Consider the following 27,884-nt stretch of genomic DNA (forward strand, 5'->3'; position numbering starts at 1 on the left):
CTGCCGGGAGGCAGACTGTTGAATGCCACGTGTCATCATGAAACGTCATCAGCCAACTTGGAACATCTTGTACACTAGAAATGATTGGTTTTGATGAGGTTTTTAAGTATTTGACTACGAGGCAACACTTGTGCTGTAAAAATTTCATGACCATCCGGAATGAAAGTTTAGAGATCTTTTATTTATTTATTATTTATTTATTTATTGAGATGGAGTCTCGCTCTGTTGCCCAGGCTGTAGTACAGTGGTGCCTTCTCGGCTCACTGCAAGCTCTGCCTTCCGGGTTCACATCATTCTCCTGCCTCAGCCTCCTGAGTAGCTGGTGCCCACCACCATGCCCAGCTAATTTTTTGTATTTTTTTTTAAGTAGAGATGGGGTTTCACCATGTTAGCCAGATGGTCTCCATTTCCTGACCTCGTGATCTGCCTTCCTCGGCCTCCCAGTGTTGGGATTACAGGTGTGAACCACCGCGCCTGACCGAGATCTTTTTCTTTTTTATAAAACTTTTTTTTATTAAAGTTTTTATTAAAAACCTTTTACATGTGTGTGTATATATATATATAAAACCACATTGGTGACATTCAGCAGCACTTGTTGCATTGTGGTCAACTTGTATGCCACAGTAACTTTTCTGCAAATGAATTTCAAGGGAGGAGTTTATTTGTAAACCTAATCCCATAATTTCTTGTACTTAAAGAAGAAAGTTCGAGTGAAAGCAGCAGCTCCCTCTGTGGCTGCACCTCACAGTCTTCTTGTGGGGCACTATCTTTATTCAAATTGTTATTTAATGTTGAGTGCATCTTCTCCGGGGCATCTTTCAGTGGTTCACAAAAAAAGAGATTTTAAGATATATTTCACCATCGGCCAGGCACGGTGGCTCATGCCTGTAATCCCAGCACTTTGGGAGGCCGAAGCGGGTGGATCATTTGAGGTCAGGAGTTCAAGACCAGCCTGGCCAATGTGGTGAAACCCCATCTCGACTAAAACTACAAAGCAAAAATGATATACTTCACCATCAATACAGAACCTAACAAATGCTATAAGCCTAGACTTGTTGAGGACATCCGTACTTTCCTCTTGTATAATAAACCTCCCTGGCTACACAACTTGTTCTAATGCTTCCTTCTTCAAATGCTCACCAAGATTTAAACATGTGTCTTTCATCAGTATCTACTAACAAAGGATTACGTTTTAGTCTGTTGCCAAGTTGTTTTCCATATATTATTTCAGCCATTTTTTTTTTGTATGTCTGTTTTGTAAGCATGAATCTAGTAAATTTTTTAAGCAGGAAATCTAATTCCCTAGTAGGGAAGAAAATGTGTGTTTCCCAAATGTTAAGTGATGTTTTTAGTCTACTGTTATAAAGTGAGAAGACGTGAAAGAAGTTTTTAAATTTGTCATTAAGTGCAGTGAGCTTTTCAAAGTGGTGGATTAAATATTTCCTCACTTTAACCATTGCTGAAGAACTTGTAAAGGGCTGTCCTTTTACGCAGGTTCTTGTTTAGCTTCTCAATGTCTTGATGGTTTATGCTATCATTAGCCACTGTCACGGCACAATACACACATAGGAGAGATTAATAGTGGCTGTAAATCCAGTCTTTACATCTTCTTGATGGTTTCAGTGTTGGGGGCTGAATGGTCGCCTGGTCTGATTCGATTGCCATTGTTTTCTCTGTTGCCATGGCTGATGAAGAGCTTGCGTCACGAGTAGGGAAAACGCCATCACTGCTTTTTTCTGCTGGATCAGCTGGCTTGCTTGGTTAGCTTTATTTTCCCTCTGCAGTTTCTTTGCAGGAATCTTTGATGTCTGTTTTGGAAGCATGAATCTAGTAAAACTAGACAGTCTAAATGGACACAGGTAACTGCGTCACACAGAAGCCGTGGAAGGAGTGAAGGAGTGAAAAAATGAGAGCCACAGGCCATCTTCATCCAGGCCCCCAGGATAGCTGTGCATGGCACCCAACCCCGGGGCCACACACAGCTGATGTGAAGAGAAATGAAGGGCAGCAGCTGTCACACAGGAAACAGCTAGAACTTAATTTCTTCACTAGGTAGGATTGAATTTCTAGTATCTCTTTCCATCTCCAGTAGATTGTCATGACTAGTTCTGAGGGACATGTTTGGAGACAAATTTCTCTAAAAATTAGACCAAAGTACCTGTTTAGGACAAAGATAGCAAACATGTCTGATTTTTATATATATGTGAGATATATAATATATTTATAATTATATATCATATATAATTATATATCATATATAACATATATATGTATACATGATATGTATTATAATTATATATAATATAATATTTTTATATTAATTATATATATTCTATATTATTATGTATAATTTATAAGTATATATAATTATATATCATATATCAATATATAATTATAATATATCTCATATATATATATATAAAAGGCATATGGGGGTAGCCCTGTATGACAGATGCACTATTTAATAGTTTAATTTGAAACTTATTTTTTAAAAAACAAAATAGTCTAAAGAGATAAGGGAAGATTGTGATTTAAAGAGATGCTATGATAGATGACACCACTGTGTAAAAAAAAGAAAAAAGATCAGTTCCTAATCATTGTGTTTCATAATTGTGGACACTTTTTTTGACCCAGACATGACGTGGAGGGCTGAGTTAATCACGCTTCTTGGCTCAGGGCACATTAATCATCATTGTTCTGCAGAAGATTCCACCCTGGTTTCTAATTTTAATTTATTCATTCCTTTTTAGAGGGGTTTCCCACTCATTTTCTTTCCTTCATGGGCAATCATTCCTCATGTTGGATCTATGTCTGTATCCATCTTTTCATTTGTAAACAAACATTTAATTTAAAAACAATATAGTTTATGCATAAACTTTATATCAATACAAATATTGATATAGTTTATAGGCAAGGACCGGTGGCTCACACCTGTAATCTCAGTACTTTGAGAAGCTGAGGAGGGAGGATCGCTTGAAGCCAGGAGTTTGAGACCAGCCTGGGCAACACAGCAAGATAGTATCTCTAAAAAAATCTGTTAAAAATTAGTCAGGCATGGTGGCATGTGCCTGTAGTTCCAACAACTTGGGGAGGTTGAGGTGGGAGGATCACTTTAGCCCAGGAAGTCAAGGCTGCAGTGAACCATGATTGCACTTTAGCCTGGGAGACAGAGCAAGACTCTATCTCAAAAAAAAAAAAAAAGATAAGAAATATATTTTATAAAACACATACTGTAATTTTGTGTGTGTGCTTTTCAATTTACATAAATAGTAATGTGCAGTAGATGTAATCCTGTTTCCTTTTTTACTCAGCACAATGTTTCTCTGTCTGTGTTTCTGTGTGTACACCCAGTGTGTGGTTTCACACCACTGCACAGGATGCCACAGTGAGTGCCCACCACATGGTGTACGTTGCTTCACCTAGAAACAGGTGCCTAGGTCTCCCTCAGCTCCCCAGTACCAGGACCAAACTGGGATGAATATTCACACATTCATTCCCCTCTAGGACATCTGTGAGAACTTCCCTGGAAGATTTACATATATATCCAGCTCCTGAATACATGCATACATAAATATACATATGAATGAGCTGGATTGCTGAGTCATAAAGTATGCGTATACCTAGACGGAATAACAACCACCAAGTTGCCCTCCAGAGCGGCTGCACCAGTCCACCCCATCCCTGCCCCAGCAGTACCATTAGCCTCCTGGAGCCCCATGCCCAGCTTTCCACTTGTGGCCAATCTCATAGATGTAATGTGATGTTTTGTGGTTTAATTTTTATTTTTCTGATAATAATGAGTTTAAATATCTCTTCTGAAGGCTTATCAGCACTCCTTTGTATCTCCTCTCCTGTAAATAGCCTGTTCATATACTTGGCACCCTTTTCTTCCGTTGGGCTTCTCTGTTTTATGCTGTTGATTTACAGAAGTTCCTTGTACGTTCTAGATTTGTGTCCTTCTTTGTTTTGGATATAGCACATCTCTTGTCCCAATCTGCCACCACTCTGTGGCATGGCCCTGTAGGTCAGTGGTTCAGAACTTGGCTCTAAAGACCTGAGTTTGAATTCTGCCTGTGCCTGTTACCTATGGGACCCTAGGCAGATTAACCTCTGTGCCTCTCAGTACCTTATGGTACCCACCTCATGGGGTTGCTAAGAATATTGAATCAGTTGATATTTCAAAGCACCCAGAACAGTGCTTGACACATAGTATATATGAATGTTTGTTAAAGAAGTACAAAATATTAACTCTGTCCTGGGGTCCTTGGTTGAAAAGAACTGCTAAATTCCAATGCCATTAATCAGTATTTAATTTCTGTTTTGTTCTGTTTTGGGGATTCTTTTTAAGTTGTTCTTCTACTAAACTTGTAATCCAGCCTTCCCCATTTGGGTGGGATCCCATCTGGATTCCACTATTACACATGGCTTTAGACATTTGCTTTTATTTTTTGCCACGTAGCAAGTGAGTTTCCTCAACCCCATGCTAGACAGTCTGTTCTTGTGGAGTGATTGTGGAGCTGCATTTATCACAGCCCCAAACCCACCTGGGCCTGTGTCTGAGCTCAGTGCTGTGGCCATTGCTGCAGCGTCATTGTCATGCTGTTAATGAGTGTGGCTTTAGAGAAAGCGTTAATATCTAGTAGGTCAAGTCTCTCTCTGCTCTTCTTTTTCAAAATAGATAGCTATATATGGACATTATTCTTCCATATACATTTTAAAATGAGCTTTTCAAATTCCTCAAGAAGTTTGGCATTAATTTTGATTGGTGTAGCATTAAATTTATACATCAGTTTGAGGAAGAATAGATATCTTTATAATATTACACTAACCCAGCTGACAGCGTGAAATGTTCCTCTATTCAGATCTTTTAAAAAATGCCCTTTAAAAGAGTTTAAATTTGTTCTCCATACAGGTCTTAAGTATTCTTTTTTCTTTTTTTTTCTTTGAGATGGAGTTTCACTCTGTCACCCAGGCTACAATGCAGTCACCAATCTCGGCTCACTGCTACCTCTGCTTCCCAGATTCAAGCTATTCTCCTGAGTAGCTGGGACTACAGGTATACATCACCATGCCTGGCTAATTTTGTATTTTTAGTAGAGATGAGGTTTCACCATGTTGGCCAGGATGGTTTTGGAATCCTGACCACAAATGATCCGCCCACCTCGGCCTCCCAAAGTGCTGGGATTACAGGTGTGAGCCACCGCGCCCCACCTAGATCTTAAGTATTCTTTAATTTAATTCCTAGGTACAATATAATTTTTATCACTACTGGGAGTCGTCATCTTATTATTATTCTCTTATTGACTTTTGATGGTAAAAGGAAATGCTATAAATGATTTTTGTAAGTTTTTCTAGTCTTCAATGATTTTATAAACTCTATTTGGTTTTTTCTTATAGATGATCCCATAGTCTGCAAATTATGATATTTTTATCTTTTCACTTCCCACTCTTCTACTCTTTCCTTTTTATATCTTGCACTGTTGGCTGAGCCCTTCAGGACTATGTTATAGGGCAGTCCTGGACGGAAGAGTGTGGTCTTGCTTTCACACTTAAAGGAAGTGAGGGTCAAACTTGTCCCTTAGCAGAGTATTTGCTCTAAGTTTTCTGATGTATAACCTTTTCTAAGTTAAGGTATTGACTTTCTATCTTTTGTTTCTTCAATTTGTTAAGAGATTTTCCCCCACCTTATTATTATCTAGGGACTAAATCTGCAATAAGCATCATCAGTGGAAAGAGAGGTTCTTTATGCATACACAAAAGGGGTGCTGTCCAGGTGCCAACCTGGGGGTGGGAGCAGACACTGGAATTACCTGAGCAATTTCTGCCACAGGTGAGTTTATCAGAAACTAACGTGGAAGACTACAGGTACCTGCAAAACCAGACGGTCCACTTTTTAGCCTCAGGCCACCGTTGCTGCCTCAGCTGAGGACATAGCAGTAGTGCTAAGCAAGGACTGGCCCAGCCAGGACCATCCCAGCTCAGGTCCCCTTGGCCTGGCACCCTCTCCTGCAGGCTCAGCCTCCCAAGGATCACGAGGATATTAGGACCTGGGTTCCCTGCATCTGCCAATTGTAGGAAGCTTCATGGGCATTCATCAGGGGGCCCACTTTCTACACGTGATAGAGGACAGGTGCATGGTGTTGGATTTCAGTTCCTGGAAACAGGATATCCTCCCCTCCCTTCTCTGGGCTGCCTGGGTGCAGTGGGCTGTGGACAACAAGGATGGTCAGCAATTTTGTGGGTCTCACACACCGCAAGGGAGCTTCTGCAAAGGGATTTGGTAGAAATATTTCTTGAAGTAAATGGGCCACTGGCAAGGGCTTGACAGTTAACCTGGGAATTTAAGCACTGATGTTACAATCCCAGAGTACAAACCTGGGAGACCCTGGCTAGACCCTCTCAGCCAGGAGTCAGCAAACGTGTCTGTAAAGGGTCAGAGAGTAAATGTGGAGGCTTTGCAGGCTATATGATCCCTGTCACAACTACTAGACTCTGCCACTGTAAAGCGAAAACACCATAAGCAGGAAGTAAGCACATGGGCATCAGTGTGCCAACAAACCGCACCCACAGCCACAGGCAGTGGGCCAGAGGTGACCCGTTAACCACAGCTTTTTATATATTCAGAAGTTGAAACCAAGGAGAGGAAAGAGCAGTCAAACCCCCCAAGTATTCAGTGCTAGGTAGCAGTTTCTGTTACACAGAGCCTCAGGCAACAGCACCTTTTTGCTAAGTAATTTCGTGCTTCCTGACAAATGGAATTCAGCTCCCTCTTGCCCTGGGCAGCAGCTCAAACTGAAATTAAATTGCTGAGACCTGGAGTGAGTCACCCTGAGTTCAAAACCTGACTTGGTCACAAGTCGCCTAAACTTCAGTTTCCTTTTCTGTAGAAAATGAACAACAGAAACGACTTCAGCCATGATTGACTCCAGTATGGAGCAGTAAAGAAAAGCAAGGTCAAGTATGGAAAGCCAAGCATATAGTAAGTGAATGTCAGACATTGTTTTCTTTCTTTTTTTGAAACGGAGTCTTGCTGTATTACCCAGGCTGGAGTGCAGTGGCACGATCGCAGCTCACTGCAACCTCCATCTCCCAGATTCAAGCAATTCTCCTGCCTCAGTCTCCCGAGTAGCTGGGAATACAGGTGCCCACCACCACCCCCAGTTAATTTTTGTATTTTTAGTAGAGATGGGGTTTCACCATATTGGCCAGGTTGGTCTCAAACTCCTGACCCCAAATGATCCGCTGCCTCATCCTCCTAAAGTGCTAGGATTACAGGAGTGAGCCACTGAGCCCAGTCCAGTCATTGTTTTCAATAGCTCAAAGTTAAACGCTCATGCCTGTTTTCAGGCACCCCAGTAATGTACTCCACCCTACCAATACTTCAAAAAAGTCAAAGCTAACACACGTGAACTTACTTTGAAAGCTGTAAAACACCATGTGAGAGAGCATCATGCCCTAATCTTTAATACACTCTTCTCTTTCTGTTCAGATGTCTCCTTCCATGCATATACCACACCCATTCCCTCCTACATTCATTTGTCATGCATTTAGTGAGCACTTTGGAGCCAGAAAGCTCTAGGCAGGTTGGAATGTGCATGATCTAGTCTTATTGCTCCGCTCACTTGCAAAGACATCATCAATTCCCTTAAACACTCCAGTCCTGTCTCTCCTCCAGATTCAAGCATTAGTTTTTCCAGGCTGTTGCCTTTTGCCTTCTACTATCTATTGCTATTCTTACCCTTCTGACATTTTCAAGGGCTGATACCCTGAAAATTGCATGTCTTATACTTTCTTTTTTTTTTCCTCATTTTTAGTAGAGACCAGGTCTTGCCATGTTCCCCAGGCTGGTCTTGAACTCCTGGCCTTCAGCAATTGCATGTCTTATACTTTCTTTACAGGCAGGTTCTAGTCTAGCTTCTGCCATTGAGAGGCACTGGCAGGCAGCTGATACTTGGAAGATGAAAGCAAAAGACAAAGCATTATTCTTCTCTAACAGCAGTGGGTAGGTGTGTGATCAGATGGCAGAAACAGGGTTTGTAGTGTCTAGGAGAGCTCCTGTGACTTACCTGCTTTGATTCAGCAGATAGCCTTCCTAGAGATAGCATCCTACAACTCTAGCACTTTCTAATTTCCTCAAATCCAACAGCTATTCTTGACTTTTTTCCCCCAACATTTCCAACAATTTTGTAGGTACATCATTCTTTATACTAAACCTTTTTTCTACTAAAATAAAGAGTGGTTATACTATTAATGATTATGAGTGCCTAAAACTTGCTATAAGCAAACAACTGCCTTTACGATTCTTTTCCATTAGTGTCAGGCTTCTTAGCTCCCAAATTAGGTTGTAAAGTCACTGAGCCCAGGGACGATGTCTTATATTCCATGTCCACAGCATCAAGTGTAGGGCTGGGCACGTAGCTGATTAAATAACATCCAGGTGCCCAAGTCTGTCATCTGTCATTCAAAAAATATTCAGTGATCTCTTTCTTAGGTCAGGCTCCCAAGAAACAGACACTCAGGATGGAGGTTTGCCTGCAGAAAGCTGACTGGGGATCAACACCAGTGGAGGTTGAGAAGGAAGCAAAGGTGGGCTGAGGAAGGAGTTCATCTTTGATGCAGCCACAACAAAAGCCACAAATGTCCCCACAGGAAGCCCTGGAGCTAAGATGGCCGTTTAGAGGTGTCCCTTCCCACCTATTGACAAGGGGTATTTAATACCCCTCGTTGACCAGTCATTGAATGTGGGCTGCCCCCAGGAAGGGGAGAGGGCCTTAAGTGAGGCTCTTGACCACTGAGGGCAACTCCTAGAAAGAGCTTCGGTTGAAAGCCTTGAGCCAGAGCTGTCAGCTACACAGAGTTCCATTAGCTGTGGGAATCAATGTTAAGTCCTGAAAGTGGGTGCTGCATGGCATACTGCAGATTCCACTAGAATCCCAGCTAGGCATCAGGCACTATACAATAACTAGTAGGTTGAATCATATGAAATTGCTCGTGTTCAACTGGTTTCACCTCCGAAATAGGCAATCGCATATGATTTGATCTAACAACATTACTAAAGTCCACTATATCTTACAAAATACTTTCATACAAATTACTATATTTGATCCTCATGTCAACCATGTAGGATGGGTGTTCTTATCAACAGTTTGTTATGTCTGAGAAAGCAAAGGCCCAAAGAGGCCGGGGGCCTTGCCCAGCCACACGTCTGGTAATTTTGGAGCTTGTTTTAGACACAGATTCTGACTTCAAATCCAATGGCCTTTTTCTCGCATAGTAATACACAGAGAAAAGAAAGTCTGTGGCCTTGAATTTCCTTCTCTCATAAGTTTTACTGCCACATGACCTTAAAATGTGAAAATAACGGACAGGCCAAGCATGCAGCGTATCACCCTTTTTCGTAGTTCTAACCAGACCCTCTCAGCCAAAGAAGATTCCATTCCCAGCTGGAAATGCTGTCCTGGAGCAGCAATGAAGACCTTCTCTCATTGGAATTGCCCATGAAGACAAATGCACCCCCCACTTCCGCTATCTGTAGAATCTGCAGTGCGCTTTCCACCTCTGTTACGTCCAAACAGGGAGGCACATTTCCGTGAGGAGAAGAGCCTTCAAACTGCAAAAGTCTGGATCGCAACCGCTTTGAGAGGTGAATATACACATAACTTCCGATCGCTAAACCAATGAGCAAACTGCTTCTGATCCTGGTCTTCTCAGCTCCTGGTCCAACAGACTGTGTCTGTCCTGCAGCGACACTAGAAAAACCGCAACAGGTGGAGCAGGATTCTTGGGGAAACCCAACTGCAAAATGCAGGAGCTGCGTGTTGTCAACTGCCCCAGGGTGGAATACACACAACAACCCTCTATCTAGGTAGAGCAGAAAGCACACAAGGGTCTTTGGAAGCAGTTAGTTGCCAGAGGCTGGATAAAGCATTGTTCTGGAGTGCACTGTCTCCACACGAATGAAAAGTAGTTTTTACACATGCCAGTAGCTTGGGGTTGGGTCTCAGAGGCCGACAATGAATAAGCCTTTGCCTCCATGATGTCATTGCTCCCGATGTGGAATCTCATTGGCTGAAGGGCTTGTCACTCACTCACCATTGCTTTACGGGGATGGAATTCTGTGGAGTCCAAGGTTTTCTCTCATAATGGGAGGCTCCCTGAATCCCTAGTTGAATTTGGCTTCTATTTTTCTCTCCTACAGCTCAGTTCTGAATTATACACACAGCTTGTGAGTTATCTTGGGTTTTTGTGCATTTTACTTGTATCAGCATATAAAAGCCCCTCAGTTAGTACTCTTTCCAAAACAGTAAATATTTTCTGGACATTAATGCTGCATAACTTTCAGAGTCCTGCTGTTGTTTTTTTTACCTCCATTTTGTCCATGAGAAAGGAGAGCCTGGAGCAGAACAACTTCCCAGTCACATTGATTCTAGGGTGAGAACTGTGAGCCTCAGCATACAGATTTTAAAAGCAGAAAGCAACAACAGGAGCCACACAGGTCTAAGCAGTGGCTCTTCCAGTATTTTCCGGGCTGCTGATCCAACGACTCCCACTTCACATTGTGCATTAACTCTGAGGCCTGCTGCCCCACCCAGTCCTGTGCCCCCACCAGGGGCCTGTGTGCAGGACAGTATTGTAGGAGAAGCGTGCTTTAGGGCCAGTTGCATGATCTGGAGCAAGTTAGTATGCCTTAGTGTGAACTTAGCAAGTTAGTGTGAACTCCAGCTTCCACACTGTAAAATGAGCCTAATAGGGTCTCCCTCAAAAAGCGGTTGCTGGGACTAGAGGAGATCACATGCCTGAGTCCCTAGCACAAAGTTGGTGCTCAATAAACAGCAGCTGGCTTCAGTGTGGTGTCTGTCCCAGACAAATGCACTTCAGGGATGCTGAAGGTTCCTCCGGTCCGTAACAGGACAGCAGAGAGTGCCTACAGGAGACTGTGGTGAGGTGGCTTCCTGGTGCCGGCCTTGGGCAGAGTAGAGGGCCATTTATCCAGGAACACGGGCTCAGAATTGCCCAGGTGAACATCATAAGCGTCCCCAGGACAGTGAGACCCCACCAGCGTGGAGGTCACACTTCTTACAAAGGTTGTATGTGGAACACACTGTTTTCCATCCAAGCAACGTGCAAGCCAGAACTTCATTGAGCCAGCGGCCTGGGGAACTGAAGACATTTCTCTTCTCTGGCACATATGGGGGCTCCCTACACTTGAGAGAAGTGGGAAAGGAGTAAAGAAAAACATTCCTGGACTTTTATAACCAAAAAATATACTTCTGTTTCATGTGGCATTAGGTCTGGACACCAGAAAACCCATCAGGGATATGTGTGCTGGATGTGTACCTTTCATTTAACTTGAGGACAAAATGAGGCAACATCATTCCAGAGAAGCAGCGCAGAGACAAGCCCCAGCTAGGGCCTTTTGGGAGAGGAAGAAGTGGGTGGAGGGGGGCACTGCCTGGAGGGTGAGGAAGGGGCTCCAAGATCAAACACTGGAGCTCTCCCACTCTGCCTTTCCCCTCCCTCCGAGCCCCTTACCCAGCCAGCCACCAATACAACTCCCCTGCCAGCCCCCCACCAGCTCATGCCCCACAAAGGAACAAAACAATGCTCACAGAGTCAGCTCCGATCACACAGTCAGGTCAGAAACAGGAAAGCCTGCTAGCTTTTTGCCCAGGGTGAAGGAGAAACAAAGGAGAGAGTGCGGCCCTGGCCCCACGGCTCCATATTCACCACCCATCAGCGCTCAGGGGGCTGAAATGTGCAAATACAGCACCTCTCAGGCTGGGCGGGTACAAACCAGAAGGACAAAGTGACGGCATGTCACACTCAGCCTCTGAAACTCAGTTGAAAATTCTAGAATGTTCTCTTTAACACAGTCATCTGAATGCTACGAAGGAGCTTTGATAAGGTTCCCAAGTCCTATAATTAGTCATGCTTTGCTGCAAGGCTGTTCTCGATTTACAGCGCTGCTCACACTGAAGCATGCCCTCACATTTGGCACGTGTATATCTGAGTACCTTCTGCCTCTGTAAATGTGTCTCTTAGAGGCTTACTACTTGAGAAGCTTAACTCCTGGCTCAGCAGAGGCGCAGAAACGCTGGCAGCCAGCTCAGGGGCTCTCCTCCACCATAAAAGCCCCGTTTACTCCCCACCGTCCTGAGCACACAGGCTCTGTCGTAGCCACCACCCAAGCAATGAAATAGTGGCTCTTTTTTTTCCTCCACAGATGAGGATTCTGATATTTGGAGAAGAACTTTCTCAAGACAACACAAAGGCTCAGTGATGGAATTGCGATTTCAGCTTGGGCCTGTCTGGCTTCTTTTCTGCTGCATTACCTCAAATCCAGAGATGGAGAGATGGTTGCTCCATCGCTGCCATCTTCAGTGTACTGGACTGAGAATGGCACTTTTGTAAAGGTATTTTGCTGAATTCAATAATTCTAATTTATTACACTCTCAATTCCCCAGCAGTAGAGGTGGCACACACTTGCCCTGTGCCAGTGCAATGCTGATGGTTGCCCAGTGACAATGCAAATTAAGGATGAACCCCAATCATCTCAAGATTCTGCTATGTCATCTACAAGTCCTTCCTAAAGAGTTTTCCTTAAGTGAGCAAGACTCTTCAACCACTTTCCAAGTCTCTTGATTGTGGCCAAAAGACAAACTCCAGGAAGCTGAAGTGGGAAGATTGCTTGAAGTCAGGAGTTTGAGGCTGCAGTGAGCTATAACTGTGCCACTGCACTCCAGCCTGGGCAACAGAGCAAGACCCCATCTCTAAAAAGTAAAAAGAAAAGAAAATTAAGTGAAGAAAGGAGCTCTGGCTTCCATTCTCACCTCTAATTGGAAACAGTGAAGGGAGTTTCTGTAAGGAGTCTGGGTCATTTCCCCTCCTTGTGAGCATAGGTCTGGCAAGGAACCAGTTGGGCAGGATAGCTTATCAGACCTAACTCCCTTGTCCCCAGCTCTCTTACCTGACTGGAGCACCCTGCCTGAAGTTGGACATAGTGAAGTCACCAAGTCTAGGAATTATCTAGACACAGGGAGTTCTAAGTAATTTATTTATTTAACAAACATTTATCTAACACTTACTAAGTTCCAGTTCTCATCTAAGCACTTTACATGTGCTAGTTCCTTGAGCCTCAAAAGAGTCTTATTAGGTAGAGTCCATCATTGTCTTCATTTAAAAAATAATGGATCTCCTGTCACCACTCTTTTTCAATATCATACTGGAAGTCCTCGTTAATGCAATAAGAAAAGAAAAGGAAATAAAAAGTATAAGAATAAGAAGGAAGAAATAAAACTGGTTTTGCTTGCAGATGACGGAATTGTCTATGTAGAAAATCTGAAAGAACAGAAACAACAAAAATCTGAAACTAAAAAAACCAACTATAGCAAGGTTGTAAGATACAAGATTAATATACAAAAGTTGATTGCTTTCCTATGACTCAGCAATGAACAAGTGGAATCTGATATTAAAAACATAATACTGTTTATAGTACTGTGAAGCAAGTTTACTGTGCAATGATTATTTGCCCAAGTCCAGTGAGACAGAACACTCATGCATGCAAGTCATACAAAATAGGTCTATTACTCACAGATAGGCGGTAAGGGACAATGGAAGCCTAGGATTCATGAAAAGCTCAGAAAAGCTGCCCAGGGTGGATGGAGACTTGACTGCACGTGACCCCACTTGCACCACAGCCAAGGAATCCCAGAAAGCAGCCTACCTTGGGTTTTATCCCCTGCAGGGGAACACAACGTGCTAGGCTAAAGCACTAAAGGACATCCTGCTCTTAGGGGGAACAGGAACGAAGCCTGACTGTTCCAACCAGTATCTCCTTATCTTGGCATGTTGTACTCCCAGCATGAGAACTCCCAGCATTAAGAACTCCAAACAAGAAAGGGGGAAGAACTGGATCAGTCTGAGGCCATGTGAAAAACTTCCTAGCAATTAGCACCCTCCAAAATGTAACACTTAGGTACAAATCTAACAAAACATGCGCAAGATCTATCAGAGGAAAACTACAAAAACAAAAATGAAAAAGTGAGGCCGAGCTCGGTGGCTTACACCTGTAATCCCAGCATTTTGGGAGGCCAAGGCAGGCAGATCACGAGGTCAGGAGATTGAGACCATCCTGGCTACCATGGTGAAACCCCATCTCTACTAAAAATACAAAAAAATTAGCTGAGCATGGTGGCAGGCACCTGTAGTCCCAGCTACTCAGAGGCTGAGGCAGGAGAATGGCGTGAACCCAGGAGGTGGAGCTTGCAGTGAGCCAAGATCGCACCACTGCACTCCAGCCTGGGCAACACAGCGAGACTCCATCTAAAAAAAAAAAAAAAAAAGGAAAAGTAAGGCAACGAGAGTTGAATCACTTGCCTAAGTTTACACAGCTTCTATCACGGCAGGGGTGGGTAGGTAGGATATGAAACTATGAAACCTGACTCTGACATCCATGCTTATAACCCCACAACATGTTGCCTTGCTGGTGAGGTTTATAGGCATTTATGCTGTTGATGAAACAAAAAAGTCAAGCTTTTAAAGAATTAAAGTTAGTTTTATTAATTTAGAGGTGTTGCTGAACAACAGAGCAAGGCCTGTCAGACTGGCCTATCAGACTGCTCCAGTACAGTATTTCAGTCCACTGCTTATATACAGGTGCTGGGGGTTCAGTACATGCAAAATTGCATCAGATTGGCTCAGAAGTTACACTGAAGCAAAATCACATCAAAGTCCTGGGTGTAAAAGTACATCTGGTTACAAATTACAGAAGCATAACCACTAGCCCCGTCACTCCTTATCTTATGTGGAAGAAAAGACGAGGATTAGGGTCATTTATCTTTTAAGGAATGTAGTGATTCAGGCAAGAGGGGTGGGGGACTGTATGCTGTATCCTGTTTTGTCTTTAAAGAATCTTTCCAGAGAACTGAACCTCGTCACAGAGCCAGGGGCTTTGAGAAATTCTCCCGGCAAGCAAAAACAAGCAAATACGGCTTCTTATGCTTGCTACCTTGTCTCACCGTGCCCAAGGCACCAAGGACTTAGACTCTACCCTGCTCTCCAGTGATTCTAAGCCATCAGGTATGAGAGCTGGGAAGGACATCAAGCTCAGCATTCCCATTTAATTGATGAGGACGCTGAAGCCTTCAGAAAGGAACTTCCCCGAGGTCACTACATAGCCACAGATCCAGTTTAGATCCTAGAAAGAGCACATATGCTTGCAGAACACCTGCAATGCTGATGAAGCCCTTGTACTGGTGAATGTGGTCTTGGCTATAGTGCACTGACCACCAGCTCTGGAACCTCAACGGCTTAACACAACAAGAGTCTACTTCTTGGGTCAGGCACGGTGGCTCACGCCTGTAATCCCAGCACGTTGGGAGGCCGAGGCGGGCAGATCACCTAAGGTCAGGAGTTCAAGACCAGCCTGGTCAACATGGTGAAACCCTATCTTTACTAAAAATACAATGATTAGCTGGGTGTGGTGATGGGCACCTGTAATCCCAGCTACTTGGGAGGCTGAGGCAGGAGAATTACTTGAACCTGGGAGGCAGAGGTTGCAGTGAGCCGAGATAATGCCATTGCACTCCAGCCTAGGTGACAGAGCAAGACTCTGTCTCAAAAATAAATAAATACATAAATACTTTTTGATCAAGTATAATCCAAGTCCCATGTTGGCAGAGTGCAGAGAAGAGCTCCTCCACACAGGGCACAGGCTGGGTTCCTCTGTCCTCCACCATCTCAACACATGGTCCCTGTTGCTCCAGAGGAAGGGACAGAGGCTGGGAATGGGTTCAACCCTGTGGATTCTCTGCCCACATGCAATTGGCCAGAGCCCAGTCACATGGTCCCACCTTACTGCAAGGGAGGCTGGGAAATGTAGGCTAGGAAGAGTAAACTGAAATGAGAATTGGCAAACACATAACAGTCTGCCTTTTATATACGTTATCTCATTAAACCTTTGTAGCACTGTAGCAGAGTATTATCCCAACTTGTATAGCGGAGAAAACTGCAGCTCAAGGTGATTAAGTAAACTGTCCCAGCTTCACCATATTAGTGGATAGTGGAGTCACAATTAAAATTGAACTCTTGGTACTGGGCACGGTGGCTTATACCTGTAATTCCAGTACTTTGGGAGGCCGAGGCAGGTGGAACACTTGAGACCAGGAGTTCCAGTCCAGCCTGGCCAACATGGCAAAACCTCATCTCTACTGAAAATACAAAAATTAGCCAGGCACGGTGGTAGGCACCTATAATCCCAGCTACTCAGGAGGCTGAGGTAGGAGAATCACTTGAACCCGGGAGGCAGAGGTTGCAATGAGCCGAGATCACACCACTGCACTCCAGCCTGGGTGACAGAGCAAGACTCCATCTCAATAAATGCATACGTACATACATACATACATACATACATTTGAAGTATTTAGGTCTCCACAACTCTCTGTTCTTCGTACCACACCAAATGGGCTCTACATGAATTTCTTGACTCCTATCTTAGTGTTCTTTTCACTACTCCATTCTACTGTGTGAGAGTAAAGATAGACAGATGTATCCTCCCCAGCTTGTAGCCAAGGATGTTGATATTCTCTCAAATGCTATAAGTGAGAGTATAAATTAGCAAAATGTATTTAGAGAGAAGCTTGTTAATATCTATGAAAATTGTAAACGTGCATATTTTTGAACTAGCAATTATATTTCCAGGAATTTCTCCTACAGATAAATTTTCAAAAGTGTAAAATGACATTTTGTATAAAAATATTGATTGAAGTATTATCTGTAACAGGAAAAGAACTGAAAAAAAAAAAAACAAAAAGTCTGAAAAGAGGAGAATCCTAAAATAAATGCTGAAACATCCATTTAGTAAAATACAACAAAAGCAATGCCCCATTAAAATAATGCAAGATGACCGGGGGCAGTGGCTCATGCCTGTAATCCCAACACTTTGGGAGGCTGAGGCAGGCAGATCACAAGGTCAGGAGATGGAAATCATCCCTGGCTAACACTGTGAAACCCCGTCTCTACCAAAAAAAATATTAAAAAATTAGCTGGCCGGGCGCGGTGGCTCAAGCCTGTAATCCCAGCACTTTGGGAGGCCGAGGTGGGTGGATCACGAGGTCAGGAGATCGAGACCATCCTGGCTAACACGGTGAAACCCCATCTCTACTAAAAATACAAAAAAATTAGCCGGGCGTGGTGGTAGGCGCCTGTAGTCCCAGCTACTCGGGAGGCTGAGGCAGGAGAATGGCGTGAAGCCAGGAGGCGGAGCTTGCAGTGAGCCAAGATAGTGCCACTGCACTCCAGCCTGGGCGACAGAGCAAGACTCCGCCTCAAAAAAAAAAAAAAAAAATTAGCCAGGCATGGTGGCAGGGGACTGTAGTCCCAGCTACTCGGGAGGCTGAGGCAGGAGAATGGCGTGAACCAGTGGGGCAGAGCTTGCAGTGAGCCGAGATCGCGCCACTGCACTCCAGTCTGGGTGACAGAGCGAGACTCCATCTCAAAAAAATAATAATGATAGTAATAATGTGAGCTATCTCTACATGCCAACAGGGAAAGTGTATGATGCATGTGGATAAGTGAAAAAAAAGCAATCGTATATATGAGATTATTTCATTTGTGCAAAAAAAAAGGAAGTATATGCATATATATGCATACGAAGTATTTGAAAGCATTCCCAAGAAAGCATTAAAAAATAGACAATTCTGAAGAGTAGGATCAGGAGAAATTCTTACTTAATAACTTTTTTTATGAGACAGGGTCTTGCTTTGTCACCCAGGCTGGAATGCAGTGGCGTGATCATGGCTTACTGCAGCCTCAACCTCAGGGGCCCAAGTGATTCTCCTGCCTCAGCTTCCCAAGTAGCTACGACCACAGGTGCATGTCACCATGCCCAGTTAATTTTTTTTTTTTTTTTTAGTAGATATGAAGTCTCACTATGTTGCCCAGGCTGCTCTTGAACTCGTGAGCCCAAGCAGTCTTCCCACTTTGGCCTCCCAAAGTGCTGAGATTACAGGTGTGAGTCACTGCACCCAGTCACTTAATAACTTTTGACTATCAATGTTTATAATAAGCATAAATTACATCTATAAATAAAAGCACTATTTTAAAAATATAATTTATAATTTAAATTTAAAATTTTAAATATAATTTAAATATATATATTTAAATTCACTCTGCTGATTGCCAGTTGCAGAAGTGCCTAAGTCTCCCTCCACTGGTAAGTCTGGAATGGCTGTAAAGGACAGGCTTTGGTGGAGATGAATTAGCACATTTCCACGTCAGCTAGTAGGAGCTCGCCCAACTGCTCTGCAGATTAGCTGCATCTGACTCACACTTTCTCCTTGGACATCTTGAGGACAGCCCCAAAGCTACCAGAAACACTCAGCTTCACAACAGCCCAAACCTGTGCCAGGGCTTTCTGGAGCAATAACTACATGAAAGGGGATTGATGTATATACACTCACACACATAGCTGCATGTATATATGTGCTATATGCTAGGTACTATACTAAGACATTTAACTATAGTATTGAGGAATTATAGACAGGTTAGCATGGCCTAATTATAGAAAGATCTGAAAACTAGCTGGTGAGCCCAGTTTTGATGACAGTGGAAGCCTATAGCCAGGGAAGTGATATAGTATGATGAGAGTACCCTTTGGGGAAGCTTGGTTCTTGCAGTGGCCTGCAGTGAGCTGTGGGCAAGGAGGAAAGAAGGAATCTATTGGTTCTGACAATGAGAAACTGATGCCATGGTTTAAGAAAGTCATCAAATATGTTCTCCTCTGCCAAGGACCCAACCAAGGCCCCAATTAGTCCTGTCTCATCACTTGACATTCAGATACTTCTACCAGTTTCTCACTGGTTTCCCCTGATGTCAAAGATCTTCCCCACCACATTGCAATACCACGATTAATCACCATGGAAGACGGCTTTCATCTTGGAAAGAACTTTCCATGTGAACTTTCCACTTTTCATAATCCCTGAATTAAAAAGAATCTCCTTAGCCAGGTATAAATAGGGTCCCAGGGTAGGTCTTAGGCAGCGTCAACCAGCACTGCACCTTTGGGCATTTTAGAGTCTGGCCACCTCAGAGGAAGGAGAAAGTGAGTAGTCGGAGTAGGAGCTGCTGATGAGTGGCTCCTGGGTCCCATCAGGGAATTGAGACGACCTCTCAGTCCTGAATGTAGCATATGTCTACAGTGACAGGAGAGTTTAGTAAGCTGGATATATGAAGGCAGGAATCTGTGGAGAGGAGTGATTTTTAAGTGGATGTCACAGGGAATTGTCATTGCCCTTAGACCTCCATCCTGATGGAGTTTGCCAGCTATGGTCTACAGGAGGGAAGCTGAGAAAAAGGATAGGAAGAGAAACCCTTTGGGACAAGCCTCCAAGAAAAGATAAAGGCAACTGCCTGGGCTGTGACTAGGGACCATAGAGTCTGGGGACCATTGAGTGTAGACCTCTGTGGTGCTGATTAGCCTGCAGCACGCAGGCCCTGGCTCTTCAGATCTCCTCAATCAGAAACTTCGGGAGTGAGAGACAAGCTTTGCATTTTAACAGGCACCCCAGATGAGGCTGATGGCTGTGAAACATGCTTCAGCGGAACAGCAGGCAAGTAGTAGTACCTTCAGAGAGTGCCATCTGTGAGCTAATCATTGCAGTATGGGCAGGAGAGGGCGTTTCTCTCCATTTCAATGTGTCTCCTCCACAAATAGAGTGTCTCGCTTTGTCAGGGGCAGACCACCGTCGAGTTAGATGAATTCCCCAGGAGAACTCACAAGACCCAGTAGACAGCTGTGCTCACGGCTGAGATTTATTACAGCAAAAGGGTAGCAAGCACAATCAGCAAAAGGAAGAGGTCATGGATAGGCTCAAGAGGGAATCAGGCACGAGGTTCCAAGGGTCCTTACCCAGGGGAGTCATTCCCCCAACAAGGAGTTGTGACAACACATTCAAGATGCTGCCCACCAGGGAAGCCCATTAAAGACTCAGTACCCTGCTGAGCAGGGTGGCTCACACCCGTAATTCCAGCACTTTGGGAGGCTAAGGGAGGAGGATCATTTGAGCCCAGGAGTTGAAGATCAGCCTGGGCAACATGGCGAAATTCCATCTCCTATCTACAAAAAATAAAAAAATTAGCCCAGAGTGGTGGCATACAACTCTAGTCCAGCTACTCGGGAGGCTGAGCAGGGAGGATCCTTCCAGCCTAGGAGATCAAGGCTGCAATAAGACGAGACTGGCCACTGCACTCTAGCCTGGGCAACAGAATAAGGTCCCATCTCAAAAAAAAAAAAAAAAAAAAAAAAAAGACTCAAAATCCAGAGTTTGTACTGGGATTTGGTCACACAGCACTTCTGCCTGAAAAATACCCGAATTTGAGAATCCCAGAAGGAAAGAGACACTCAGTACCAACTGTACTGTTTCTGCAATTTAGGAGCAGCGAGTCACTCTTATCAGTCAGGTAATGGTGGGACCCCTCCCAAATTCTAAGTTTCCAGACACCAGCCAAGGGCCAACCTTGCCAGGAGGCTTTTCTAAAGAGAGCAATTTCAGGTCACCTGTGTTAACTCTTTTCTTTCTGCTCACTAGTCAAAACAATTAGACAAGAGAAAGAAATGGGATCTATAAAAGCAACCAAGGATACACAAAATCACCATTACAGTGGAAATCTGAACAGCGTGGGGATTACGGGGACCCAGCCCAGAGCAGGTGAAAACCTGAGTATAACTTTTGACTCCCCCAAAACTTAACTTCTATCAGCCTACTGTTGACCAGAAGCCTTAGCAATAGCAGAAACAGACAATTAACATGTACTTTGTATGTTATATGTATTAGATACTGTATTCTTACAATCAAGTAAGCTAGAGAAAAGAAAAATATTATCAAGAAAATCATAAGGAAGAGAAGATGTGTTTACTATTCATTAAATGGAAGAGGATCATCATCAAGGTCTTCGTCCTCATGGTCTTCAAGTTGAGTAGCTGAGGAGGAAGAGGAAGAGGAGGGGTTGGTCTTGCTCTCTCAGGGGTGGCAGAGGCAGAAGAAAATCCAAGTATAGTGGACTTATGCAGTTCAAACTCATGTTGTTCAAGGGCCAACTGTATTTTCAGGCAATTTCATTGTTTACCTTAAAAAAAAAATAAGAGAATCAACTACAATTGATTAAATTAAATTTACTATACATATCAGATAAATGTAAAATAAAATTTATTCTTAAAGGTCGGGTGCGGTGGCTCATGCCTGTAATCCCAGCACTTTGGGAGGTCGAGGCGGGTAGATCACTTGAGGTAAGGGGTTCGGACCAGCCTGGCCAACGTGGTGAAAACCTGTCTCTCCAAAAAATATTTTAAAAATTAGCCGGGTGTGGTGGCACACACCTGTAATCCCAGCTACTCAGGAGGGTGAGGCAGGAGAATCCCTTGAACCCTGGAGGCAGAGGTTGCAGTGAGCTGAGATCATGCCACTGCACTTCAGGCTGGGTGACAGAGCAAGACTCCATGTCCAAAAAAAATTTTTTTTCTTAGAACAACCAGCTTAGAACCTCATCCCCAGGTTCTGAATTGCAGAAGGCCCCAGCTGGTGTAACTTTGTATCAAGTTATAAGTTTTCTCATTACGTGGACCTGGACATTCTGATGACCTAATTGAGATGGAGTTTCATGATTAAAAGTCAACAAAGGACCTTTGATTCTCTAAGAGAAACTAAAGAAGCCATGAGGCCCATGCAGGTACAGTCAGCAGAGGCAGTCTTTAGAGCTAGAGAGGCCGATGCCTCAGCCCTTCACCCATGCCATCCTCCCTTCAGAGGCCTGTGAAGAGCTCCAGTGATGTGACCATGTGTTGCTATGTTATTGAAAATTTGCAAAAATTAGAGATTTTAACTGCAACCAGTGAGGACTATTCTCTCTTACTTTGACTTTAACTTCCTCACACTTGCCATCTTGCCTAGTAGCATTGGAGCAGTGGCCAGAGGACCAGTTTCTGCGCCCCTGTGGTCAGCAGTAGGGATGGGCAGTAAGACATTGACCAGGACAGCCAGCAGCAACTGACTGTGCACAGAAGTGATTGCAAACCACTAAACTCAAATGAATGAGTCCCTAGCTCTCATCAGAGTCCTAAAATGCACTATTCAAGACCTGCAACATGACTAAACAACGTTTTTTTAATGTCTCTAAAATGTATTTTCAGAGACAGAAAAGAGAAACCTGAACACAAACAAAAAGCAAAATGTTTATTCAAAATCTTGTTATATCTTAAATATACCATCATGACTGTAATTGAAAGATGTTTTGGAGCACAATTACATATTCCCGATTTGGACATATATAAAAGGGATTTTCTTTGCTCATCTTTAAGCTTATTTGTTTAAAAAAAAAAAATCCATATACAAAATTAATGGAATATGAAACAAAAGCAACAATTAGAAGCAAAGAAATTGATGACAATTATTTTCTTATCAACAAGGAAACTGTAACTAAAAGAAATTTCAGACTACATGAAATGCAATAATTCATTAAATAAGAAGAAATAGATCTCTAGTAGAAGTAATGGACTATAATGAATAGGCTCTTGTGTTTTTTATAATTCAACTGGTAAAAAAAGAATGCATCACTGAATTCACTGGAAAAACATTTAAATTTTGTGCTGATTTGACACAAAATAATGGCATTGACATAAATAACATAAAACTCCTAAAACATCATACACCTAGAGAGACATCAGTGACAAACTGGCTAATAAGTTCCGCCAAAAGAAAAAGTACTCGACATTAATCACTGCACAAGAAAACTCGAACTGACCAGTATAAAGAATGTACTGTACGAATAAATGCTAAAAGAGAAAAAAATTAATTTCTAATGATTCAAATATTCACTCAGTGTGCTTATTTCACAAATAAGAAATTCAGTAAGGTGACTGCTTTTAAAATTAATTTGGAGAAATAATTCAATATCCTTCAGTAAATACAAATCACAACCAGTTAGAAGATAGATTAAAGAGTAATTCACAATAAAAAAAAGAAAAACTACTTAGAAATAAACTCAACAAGAAACTATTAAGATCTATATGAAATAAAAACTTTAAAATGTTACTATTGGGGCCGCACGCGGTGGCTTGTGCCTGTAATCCCAGCACTTTGGGAGGCCAAATCAGGCGGATCACCTGAGGTCAGGAGTTCAGGACCAGCCTGGCCAACATGGTGAAACCCCATCTCTACTAAAAATACAAAAATTAGCCTGGCATGATGGTGGGTGCCTGTAATCCCAGTTACTCGGGAGACTGAGGCAGAAGAATTGCTTGAACCCGGGAGGTGGAGGTTGTAGTGAGCCGAGATTGTGCCATTGCACTCTAACCTGGGTGACAGAGAGAGACTCTGTCTCTAAATAAATAAATAAAGTTACTACTGAACACATAAAAAAATCCTGAGCAAATAATAAGACATATCATATTCATGGAGTAGGAAACACCATAAATGTCATTTCTCCCTAACTTACTCCATAAGTAAATAGCCCATAAATAAACTATCCCTATAAAATAATGAGATTTTTTAACTAGATAAGCTGATACTAAAAATCATATGTAGAAATAAACAAGCAAGGTAGTCAGGAAATTTCTGAAAAAGAAGAGTAATAATGGGTCATCCCGGACAAACACTGACATTTTACAACTAATCATTGAAATGGTGTTGATGAGAAACACACAGGCAGATAAATGGGACGGAATAAAAAGCCCATAAATAAACATAAGCAGAAGAGATAATTTAGTATATGAAAAGGGTAGCACTTCAAAGCAGTGCATAAAAGATGGTGTTAGAACAATTGGATAACCATCTGGGGGGAAAAATGAAGCTGAATTCACACCTCACATCTTACACTAGGATACATTTAACAGGGATTTAAAATTTTAATATAAAAAATTAAATCAGGCTGGGCGCAGTGGCTCATGCCTGTAATCCCAGCACTTTGTGAGGCCGAGACAGGTGGATCTAGAGGTCAGGAGATCTGGACCATGCTGACTAACATGGTGAAATCCCATCTCTACTGAAAAGAGAAAAAATAGAAAAAAATAGAAAAAATATTACATATATTTATAAATAAAGATAATATATTTATTTATATATTAATATAAATATATGTAAATATATTAATAAAAATATATAGATACATAAATGTAATATATATATATTTGGAGAAAGAGGAAGCAAATCTGGCAAATGTCAATAATTGGTGAGTGAAGGGGATAGGGGAGTTCTTTGTACCATTCCTGAATCTCTTCTCTAAAGTTTAAATTTATTTCAAATATCTCAAAATAAAAATGACAAAGGATACGAACTTCCTAGGACCATGTTTCTTGGGGTGTATTTTATATATATAGTCAACATGAAATAATCAAAGTGATCAGAATCCAGTTTTAAAGAGTTTATTCAAGCGTAAAGCTGAGAATGACCATTCAGGTAAACTGAACAGAAATAGACCCCACAGAAATGGGGTGAGCTCTATGAAGTCAAAAGCTGTCTTGCTTATATAGGCAAAACAAAGTTTAGTAAGACTATAACATTTTCCATACAAGGCTGGGTTTATGAGTTACAACAATTTAATTAGTTACAGTTTGTTTTCTTTTCTGTATAGCTTGTTTTCCTTTCCAATTTAAAAGCACATACAGCATCCTGTCTCAGACAATGTAACAGCATAAAGTCTTTGCCTGAGAGAGGAGAGGGAGAAGTTAATCTATAATGAAGATTCACAGTTAAGTTACTTCTGCAGAAAGAGAAGCAGCACCCAAAACAGTAAGGTCAAGTATCATTTACTGAGCCAGGCCCTGTGTTAAGTGTATTTATTTCTCCTTCTTTCTTTTCTTCCTTCCTTCCTTCCTTCTTTCCTTCCTTCCTTCCTTCCTTCCTTCCTTCCTTCCTTCCTTCCTTCCTTCCTTCCTTCCTCCCTCCCTCCCTCTCTCCCTCCCTCCCTCCCTTCTCTCTCTCTCTCTCTCTCTCTCTCTCTCTCTCTCTCTCTCTCTCTCTCTCTTTTACTTTCTTTCTTTTTTTTTTACTGTTTTGAGACAGGATCTTGCTCTGTTACCCAGGCTGGAGTGCAGTGGCTCCATCTGAGCTCATTGCAACCTCTGCCTCCCAGGCTCAAGTGATCCTCCCACCTCAGCCTCATGAGTAGCTGAGACTACAGGCTAAGTGTTTTCTGTATATTCTGTCATCTAGCCTTCAAAACCAAAATCACAGAGGCTATCATAAATATATGTTTAAATCCCCGGAAAATAACAAGTGTTGGCAAAGGTGTGGAGAAAACTGGAACCCTTGTGTGTTGTTAGTGAAAATATAAGATGGTACGGCCACTGTAGAAAACAGTATGTTAGTTCTTTAAAAAATTAAACATAGAATTACCCCATCAAGTGTGGATATCCTGGGTAGACATCCAAAGGAATTGAAAGCAGGGACTTGAACACGTATTTGTACGCTCATGTTTATAGCAGCATTATTCACAACAACCAAAAGGGGAAACAATCACATGTCCATTAGCAGATAAATGGATAAATAAAGTTGTTATGTCCATACAATGGAATATTATTCAGCTTTAAAAAAGAAGGATATTCTGATATGTGCTACAACCTGGGTGACTGTTGAACACATTATGTTAAGTGAAATAAGCTGGTCACAAAAGAACAAATATTGTAAGATTCCACTTACATAAGGTACCTAGAGTAGTCAAATTCATAGAGATTCAAAGTAGAATGGTGGTTGTCAGGGGCTGGGGAGAGTGGGAAATGAGGTGTTACCATTTAATGGGTACAGAGTTTCAGTTATGGTGGTTGTCAGGGGCTGGGGAGAGTGGGAAATGAGGTGTTACCATTTAATGGATACAGAGTTTCAGTTTTGGAAGATGAAGAGTTCTGTGGATGGATGATGATCGTGATGTACAATAATGTGAATGTATTTAATCCTACCGAACGGTGCACTTGGTGTGAAAATAAAAAATTTTATGTTATAAAAATTTTGCCATAACAAAACAAATCCCACAAGTGAGGGGCTATTATTTTGCAGCTGTAGCAACCAAGGCACAAAGATTGTGGTGCAAGTGAGAGGCAGAACAAGCATTCTAACTGGGCAGCTGGACTTTAAAATCTGGGCCCTATCTATTATCATATACCTTTTGCTATCAATCATCAGCCATCCACCATCCACCATCTACCATTCACCATATTCCGTATACCATTCACCATCTACCATATATACCACCTACCATCTGCCATATGCCATCTGCCATCCATTATCTACCATTCATCATATACCATATATCATCTCCCATCTACCATCCACCATCCATCATACACTACCCACCATATGCCATCTGTTGTCTACCATCCACTGTCTATTATCCACCATATTCCATATACCATTCATCATATATCATCTACCATCTACCATATGTTAGCTACCATCCACCATCCACCATCTACCATTCACCATGTACTATCTACCATCCACCATCTACCATATTCCATATACCATTTACCATATGCCATGTATCATCCATCATCTACCATCTACCATCCACCATCATCCCCCATTTACCATGCACCATCTACCAAATTCCATATACCATATACCATGTATCATCCATCATCTACCATCTACCATCTACCATCCACCATCATCCACCATTTACCATGCATCATCTACCATCTACAACATACCACTGCCATCTGCCATCCACCATCCATCAATATCACCCACCATCTACCATTCACCATGTGCTATCTACCATCCACCATCTACCATATTCCATATACCATTCACCATATACCACCTATCATCCACCATCTACCATCTACCATCCACCATTTACCATGCACCATCTACAATATTCCATACAACATTTACCATATACCAAGTATCATCCAGCATCTACCCTCTACCATCCACCATCATCCACCATTTACCATGTACCGTCTACCAAATTCCATATACCATTTACCATATACCAAGTATCATCCAGCATCTACCATCTACCATCCACCATCATCCACCATTACCATGTACCATCTACCATCTACCACATACCACTGCCATCTACCATCCACCATCCATCATATACCACCCACCATCTACCACCTACCATCTACCGTCTATTGTCTATCATCAACTATCTATCATCTACTATCCACCATCCTTCATCTACCCTCTGTCATATGCAATTCACCATCCACCATCTACCATATACCATCCAGCATATACCATCTACTATCTGCCATCCTCCATCTACCATATACTGTCAGCCATCTAATGTCTACCATCCACTATCTACCACATACCCTCTACCATCTGCTACATAGCATATGCCATCTACTTGGTAGAAACTTCCCTTTTAGGCACTGATGAAAGCTAAGTGACCTAAAAGAGTTGGCATGGCCTTTCCAAGGTAGCTGGTTACAATCAGAGACTAACCCTTTACCCTAATCAGTCATAATATGGCCACAAATTAGTAGTTGTCTAACTCTATCTACCATGTGAAAGGAAATTTAAATCCAGAACTTACAAAACCAGGGTAAAGTCTAAGAATTCTTCAATTGATTCGATTCCCTGATTTCCCAGATTTCCATGAGGAGGCAGCTGCCAGTCCTGTCATTCCCAACGTGGTTTGCCCATTGGACGCATCCACCCAAGGCCCATCTGGTAGTTACTGAAATGTGTCACAGGGGCAAACCACCAAAGGGAAATAATCATCAGAAAGCAGCAGAAACACAAGCGTTTCATCCCTGATGAAAGAGTCTTCCCAAGGCTATTTATACTGCGTCATCTTCAAAAGGTCACCAGGCACTGGATGACTTCATCTATTTACCTTGACTGAGCACAAAGTCCATGTCCTGCTCATGGCAGTGGCTG

General features: G+C 42.5%; 1 long non-coding RNA gene across 2 annotated transcripts; it reads right to left on the reverse strand.

Moving 5' to 3' along the window:
* Positions 1-2,449: 2,449 nt before the first annotated feature.
* Positions 2,450-27,826, reverse strand: LOC140710292 (uncharacterized). Of its 2 annotated transcripts, XR_012091305.1 has the most exons (3): positions 27,538-27,815; positions 20,914-21,123; positions 2,450-12,770 (listed from the first exon to the last, which is right to left on the reverse strand). It is a non-coding gene; the product is annotated as an uncharacterized lncRNA (long non-coding RNA). The 2 variants fall into 2 exon arrangements; XR_012091304.1 differs by lacking the exon at positions 2,450-12,770 and having other exon boundaries at positions 20,891-21,123; positions 27,538-27,826.
* Between the last annotated feature and the right edge of the window lie 58 nt (positions 27,827-27,884).

The sequence above is a fragment of the Chlorocebus sabaeus genome, chromosome 25 (genome assembly GCF_047675955.1).
Source record: "Chlorocebus sabaeus isolate Y175 chromosome 25, mChlSab1.0.hap1, whole genome shotgun sequence".
Lineage (NCBI taxonomy): Eukaryota > Metazoa > Chordata > Mammalia > Primates > Cercopithecidae > Chlorocebus > Chlorocebus sabaeus.